The sequence below is a fragment of the Lepidochelys kempii genome, chromosome 5, assembly GCF_965140285.1.
Source record: "Lepidochelys kempii isolate rLepKem1 chromosome 5, rLepKem1.hap1, whole genome shotgun sequence".
NCBI classification, from domain to species: Eukaryota; Metazoa; Chordata; order Testudines; family Cheloniidae; genus Lepidochelys; species Lepidochelys kempii.
This window is the reverse complement of record NC_136384.1, coordinates 34,607,029-34,614,453: the sequence shown is the minus strand read 5'-3', so window position 1 is coordinate 34,614,453 and position 7,425 is coordinate 34,607,029. Positions and strand designations below refer to the sequence as shown.

Sequence of the window (7,425 nt, the reverse complement as noted above, 5' to 3'; positions counted from 1 at the left end):
GCCATCAGTCAGACTCTGCTGAACTCATGGGTCCACCAGCTCATGGCTCATCACAGGAGCAGGGCTTTAGGGCATGAGAACCAGAAGTTAAACTGCCTGCTCTAGTTTTAATTTTATGTTGCGTGAATCACTGAAAATACACAACCAGCATAAATGGCTGAACAGGTATTTTATATTTTTTAAATTCTTCCAATTGTAACAATCTAGGGTGTTATAAATAAAGGTAAACAAGATTTTTAAAAATATGATTTCTACCTAGACGGTGTCTCTTTTATAACTCTTTCTAATGAATCCTCCTGATCATCTTTGTGTAAAAAGAGTCTTTTCTGACTTTGGCCAGTATTTCCTTTTCTCGTCAGAGTAATAAGAACCTAAATTGAATGAACAGAACTTCAGTAAACTTGTTTTTAAATGAAGTTAGGATACAGTTATAACTTTTGTAACATCTCATTATTGTAAAACAGCGTTGCAGTAGTTTGAATATTTTACATCTCTTTTACATTCTGAAATGTTTAAAAATTCAGCCACTCTCATTGTTAATCCAATTGTTGCTAGTAGTTCTTCACATGCGTATACATCGGGGTCGGCAACCTTTTAGGAGTGGTGTGCTGAGTCTTCATTTATTCACTCCAATTTAAGGTTTTGCGTGCCAGTTATACATTTTAACATTTTTAGAAGGTCTCTTTCTATAAGTCTATACTATATAACTAAACTATTGTGGTATGTAAAGTAAATCAGGTTTTTAAAATGTTTAAGAAACTTCATTTAAAATTAAATTAAAATGCAGAGCCCCCAAGACCGGTGGCCAGAATCCGGGCAGTGTGAGTGCCACTGAAAATCAGCTCGCATGTTGCCTTTGGCACGCGTGCCATAGGTTGCCTTCCCCTGCTCTACATGCTACTGTTTCTTTAGGCTTATTTTCCATAGCTAGCAGTAGCACTTTGTTTACATTTTCACTTATGTTTGTTACTTTACCACTTTTTGCCTTTTATTTTTTTATTAATTTGCCAGCTGTGTGTGTCTCATTTGCTTTAACAAGTCTCTTGAGATGGGCAGAACAAAAAAGACAACTTTATATTACATTTGTTTGGGTTTTTTTAAAAAAGTTGTTATGCTCTTTTTACTTAAAATTAACTGCTGGATCTATCTGATTAGAAACAGTTTGAAATTATTATTTGCACAGTGCCAAAAATTTGCTAGGCTCTTTACAGAACAAAGAACATTGTCTTTGCCTTGTACAACTTACAGTCTCATTTACATATGACACAATGAGAGGTAGTAATCAGTAGGTGGAGGGGACTCAAGGACATGGGTCACAATAATAAGAGCAGCAAGGTTACTCATTTATGGATATCATGATTATTACATAAAAGTCTGTTTGGTTTTTAGTTTTCATTTCTGGGGGGATAAATTCACTTCTTGTAGTTCAGTATGCAACAAGTAGGTTTCTAGGAGAGAGATGACAGGAAGGGAGGTGGTGTCATGAATAGCTGAGGTAAATTATCAGGTAGGGTATCTGGAATCAGCATAATTGTTTGGCTGTATCTAGCAAATACCAGCTGATCTATTTGCCATTTGTGCAAAACAAAACACAATCTAATCATTCGTGCCCTAAGAGGTATCTATGGCTGCCTAGATAGCATTCACATATTGTACTTTATCTCTTCTTAGGTCTCAAAGGTTCTATCTGGTTCTTTACTCCTGCCTTCTTGCTAGCTGTTTTAACTAGAAACTTCTTCAGGCTCACCAGCTGAATTGACAAGACAATATTGTCTAAATCCTAAACCACTATGGGTTCATTCCTGTCTCATTCCCGTTAGCTACGATCCTCCTACCTTTTTTGGACTGCCCTAGATACTTCAGTTTTTATTAAGATTCCATCTGCTCAGGATTCTGATTTCTGGTTCTTATCTGCTTAACAGAAGACTGATGAAATGCACGTGACTCTTAAGGACTTTTTACCTTTGAGGGCAGTGGAAGCAACATGTGGGACATGAACACCCCCCTCAATCATCATGAGCCACTCCCTTCATGAGTATAAAACCTGCCCTATGAATATTCCAGTCAATATTCTTGATTATGGTTAGCTAAAAAGTTCTGTACAAGAGACCATGCCTCTTTGGGTTCCAGCTGTTCACCAGATCCCAGTCACACCTTCTCAGGTTTCAGAGTAGCAGCCATATTAGTCTGTATTCGCAAAAAGAAAAGGAGTACTAGTGGCACTTTAGAGATTAACCAATTTATTTGAGAATAAGCTTCCATGAGCTACAGCTCACTTTATCGGATGCAACCTTCTCAGGCATCCTTTTCTTGCTTACAAGCCTGATTCCAGTCAAGTTGGAGATAGTGTTACATTTCAGAGCTCTTTTTCTCAAATGCTTCAGTATAAAATTGTGGTGCTTTATTTTTGCAGCAATCCAGTGGCTGCCTCAGTGCACTACCCCTGGTTTCTGGTGCTTGATACTCTTTTGGTGCTAAGTTATCTTTTTTTTTTTCCAGAGCATCTTTTTTTCTTTGACTCTTGATGTTCCTGCTATTGGTTCCCCAGTGCTATCACAGTACTTTCCTGTCAGTATTGTTTAAGGGGTTCAATATCAGCATTTCCTTGGCATATCGTTGCTGAGTCATCCCAGGGGGTCTCCATCCAACATGAGGCTAGCCCAGAGTGCTTGAAGCATCTTTACCATCATCCACGGGCTCCACTTGGAACCTCAATATTTGAAGACAGTGGTACTAAGCACTGGCCTTCACATGAGAGACTAGGGAAAGAGGCGCCAAGAGGATCCAGTAGCTCCCCAGTATTATTCTGTTGAAGTCCCTGACTTGAGACAGCTCTGTATCCATGCCTCTGGATTTTCCCCTCCAGCTTCCATGTGTTTGAAGTGGATACAAGGATGATAATTCCAGATATCAGTATATGCTTGGTGATCTGGGCCAGCCACTATTCTTCCTCTATGAGGCTGTCACAAAGCCCTCCTGTACTGGCTTTGAGACATTTCTTTAGCAGTGTGTGTCAGCAGTTGTCAGAGCTCTTAGCACACTTTGAGCACAGTTCTCACCAAGTCCAGTGACCACAGCCTTTGAGTAAATGCTTTCAGCACAAGAAGCTCTGGCTTCAACACACACAACACTAAACGTAGAAACATGGGAACTGCCTAATGGATCAGACCCATGGTCCGTCTAATCCAGTATCCTGTCTCTGACAGTGAACAGTGCCAGATAGTTCCAGAGGAAACTGTAAGAACCCTGCAGTAAGCAGATGTGGGATAATGTACCACTGTGATGGGATCCCCGGGGTACTACCTGGAACTGGGGTACTCTTGTGCCCCTTTAACTCTCCAGCTTGGGCTGTCTCTCATAATCCTTTGCTAGTGATAAGCAGCAAACCCCTCCAGGCGGTGCTATCACTCAGCACAGCAGCATGTGGAGCCCCACACCCATCTAGATTGCATGAATGCTCTGAAAGCCACTCATGAATCATGCAGAGAAAGGCACCAGCCAATTCCCCCCAGCTTCCCAGCCTTGCACCCTAGTGCTGTACTGTCCTGTCCTGGTCAGAAGTCTTACCAGTGTACATTTATTACCCAATCCAGACCTCCCTCAATGTGAACCAGTCTTTGTACCTGAGCTGAGATTTCCCAAGCACTTCAACCAAACCACATTGTTTTAGATAAAATATAAAATAGATTTATTAACTCAGGAAAGATAGATTTTAAGTGATTATAAGTGGTAGGCATAAGAGGTCAGAAATAGTTACCAAAGAAAATAGAAGATAAGCACACAGTCTAAATCTTAGACCTTATTACACTAGGGAGTATTTAGATCAAGCAATTTTCTCACCCTACTGGATGTTCCCAATCTACCTTCTCTAAACCATTCATTATTTTATATACTTTTATCACTTTTACTCATATTTATCTCCCTTTAAAGTAAACAATCCCAATTTTGTTTCTCCCGATATGAGTTTTCCATGATCTTGATTATTCTTGTCTCAATTCTCTGTACCCATTTTACTTCAGCCATGTCCTTTTTGAGATCGGTGACCTATACTGCACATAGTATTCCAGATGAGGCCATCCCATTGATTGAGGTAAAGTCATTATAATATTATTCCTATTATTAATCATCCCATCTCTTATGCATCCTAACATCTTGTTAGCTTTTTTGACTGCACAGATACTACAGTGATGCCCAGGTTCCTTTCTTGAGCTTATGCAGTAAATGTAGACCCTGTAAGGCAAATGCATAGTTTACATTTTCCCTTAATGTGCATTTATTTGTATTGGTTGACATTGAATTTCATTTGCCATTGTGCTGCCCATTCACTTAGCTTTTTTAGGTCTCTCTGAAGTTCCTCACAGTCTTCTCTGGTAATGACTAATCTAAATAACTCTGGTTTCAGAGAAGCAGCCGTGTTAGTCTGTATTTGCAAAAAGAAAAGGAGTACTTGTGGCACCTTAGAGACTAACCAATTTATTTGAGCATAAGCTTTCGTGAGCTACAGCTCACTTCATCGGATGCATAAAAATGAAGTGAGCTGTAGCTCACGAAAGCTTATGCTCAAATAAATTGGTTAGTCTCTAAGGTGCCACAAGTACTCCTTTTCTTTTTGCTAAATAACTCTGTGGCATCTGCACATTTTGCCACCTTACTGCTTATCCCACCCTTTGCAGAACATTCATAAATATATTGAACAACACAGGCCCACTAAGGAACCCCATGGTTAATCTTTTGGTATATCAGTGTTTCCTAAAGCAGACTCAGGCTATCCATCACCTAGAAAAGTCCTGCAGTTCGTATAGGGGCCTCTATGTAGATGTAAACAAGTACTCCTCTGATGCTCAATACACCTCCACTATCGAACAGCAACAAAACAGTGACTCTGCAGGAGAGCACCTGACTTTGCCTAGGTCCTAGAGAAGCTGCCCAAGACTTTCCGTTGAAATAGGTCCAGGAATCTACAAGAGCTAAACTTGAGACGGCCAAGTGTACTGCTATCTAATAGGATTTCCATGCCCTTGTATCTTATTTTGGACTGTCTGGTGAAGAAGTATCAGAGGGGTAGCCCTGTTAGTCTGTATCTACAAAAACAACAAGGAGTCTGGTGGCACCTTAAAGACTAACAGATTTATTTGGGCATAAGCTTTTGTGGGTAAAAGACGAAGAATCTGAAGAAGTGGGTTTTTTACCCACGAAAGCTTATGCCCAAATAAATCTGTTAGTTTTTAAGGTGTCACCGAACTCCTCATTGTTTTGGAGAAAAAGGTGTGCCAAAGCCTGTTGAGAAATAGGATATCCTCTTTAAGGATGCTGCTGGCTGTATTTCCCACCCTCCCAGCAAGGGGTTGGTGTTGGAAGCAGGCCCAACTACTGCCTCCATCACTGACATACTGACTGTACCTGTAGTATATTCAAATAATTCTCATTGGCTACTGCCTGGTCCAGGGGAACAAGGGAAGGTGTTGGGCAACTTTTTTGTGGGGGTTCTTAAACAGTATTAGATGGAATCTTGTGGGTGAATGGGATGTAAAAGGCAGTGAAGAACTTGTACATTTCAGCAACTGTGGGGCTGGCAGAATAAAGGTATGTGTGTTAATGGGGTGTATTGGGGCATTGCTGAAAGAACAGAGTTAAGGCTGCCTGGGAAACCTTAACTGTACATTTCCTTGTTCTCAGAAGTTTGAGATTTGCTCAATGTGGCTGTCTGCAAAGGGGCAAAATACCACAAAGTAACCTTAACTCTGCGTAAACAAAGGTTTTGTCATTGAATTTCCATATTTTTTGAACAGGAAAAGATATATTGTTGATAGCAGTTAGTAGTCATTTAGGCAGTTATACATGTCATGTCCCACAATTTGCATAGCAAGCCAAAACAGCTTGTACTCATAAATCTGCATGTCATGGTATACTCCTTGCTCTCCTTGCAAACTTGAGATCCAGGAATCACCCAGAATCCACACTTGGCAACCCTGACAGCAGATGTATAACTTTTGCCTCAGCAGTCAAGGTAGCTGCACTGTGAGTTCCAAACTCTGTGCTATGTGTTTTTAGAAACACCACGCTAATCTGCCCTCACATCAGGAATGGGCCACTTTGCACCCCTGTAAAATACAGATTTTCTCAAACAACCAACTCAAGGTTTGCTTACTATTATCATTGTCCAACCCTGACCCACTCCCACACACAAAATCCTCTGTCTCCGTTCTTCCCCACCCGATATAACAAACATTTTGATTAGACCAGTTTCTGACTACTCTTCTGTGTTCACACTAAATTTCCCCATAAAATAAAAAAACACTGTATTATAACAGAGGCAATGTGTAGCAAGCAACATGAGTTGTTACATCTTTATTGCACAGATGTACAAAAGTTCAAACTAGAAACATCAGTGGGGGAGTGTTCACTGGGGAATGGTGTCGGCATATTCCCTTCAACTACCCAGGCATGCGTAAAGTGGCTGCACAGAAACTCTGTTCTTTAATTTATTGGTGTATGTGCACAGCAGTCCTTCCAGAGTGCAAAGCTGTGCAAGTGAAGAGTGAACATATTTTTAAATACCGTTCACTGTTTGTGTCCCTAAAGACATATGGGGTGCCCCGCACTGCCATGCGTAAAAACTGACTAGTTGAGATCATTTTGGTCTACATCACAGCAATAATTTAATCTCTAGCTCTGCCTCCACCCTTAAAAAAGTCCCAACCTAGAAACTTTTTGAAAATCAGCTATTTCTTTATCTCTGGAACCACTGGCTCAAATGACCCCACATGTGGCTCACTAACTATTCTGCACTCACAGAAGGCATAGCCAATTTAAAGAAAATCCGTGCAAGCATTCAGACTTTAGAGCAGTTAAAACTGTCATCCTTATAGGGGAAGGATAGATAGAGAGAAATATTCCTCTGCACATCCATCTGCAGTACTGGAAGCTCTGAAAGGTGTGAAGTGGCCTATTCATCTCCATGCCATGAATAGGTCGGAATATGAACAAGAGGCTGCTCGGCAGCTCTCCAACACGAGTTTCTACAAGCCATTACCCTCTGATCCCACTGAGAGTTACCAAAAGCAACTACAGCATTTGCTCAAGAAACTTCCTGAAAAAGCACAAGATCAAATCCGCACAGACACACCCCTGGAACCCCGACCTGGGATATTCTATCTACTACCCAAGATCCATAAACCTGGAAATCCTGGGCGCCCCATCATCTCAGGCATTGGCACCCTGACAGCAGGATTGTCTGGCTATGTAGACTCCCTCCTCAGGCCCTACGCTACCAGCACTCCCAGCTACCTTCGAGACACCACTGACTTCCTGAGGAAACTACAATCCATCGGTGATCTTCCTGATAACACCATCCTGGCCACTATGGATGTAGAAGCCCTCTACACCAACATTCCACACAAAGATGGACTACAAGCCGTCAAGAAC

General features: G+C 41.2%; 1 long non-coding RNA gene across 3 annotated transcripts in view; it reads left to right on the top strand.

Annotated features, from left to right (window-relative positions):
* LOC140911273 (uncharacterized) overlaps positions 1–7,425 on the top strand; it is a 33,338-nt gene that overhangs the window by 1,738 nt on the left and 24,175 nt on the right. For 2 of the 3 annotated variants that reach the window (XR_012158877.2, XR_012158879.2), the window contains exon 2: positions 4,020–4,090. The exons of the other annotated variant lie outside the window; for it this stretch is intronic. This is a non-coding gene — a long non-coding RNA (uncharacterized LOC140911273). The remainder of the gene's footprint in view (positions 1–4,019; positions 4,091–7,425) is intronic. 3 annotated transcript variants of the gene reach the window in all.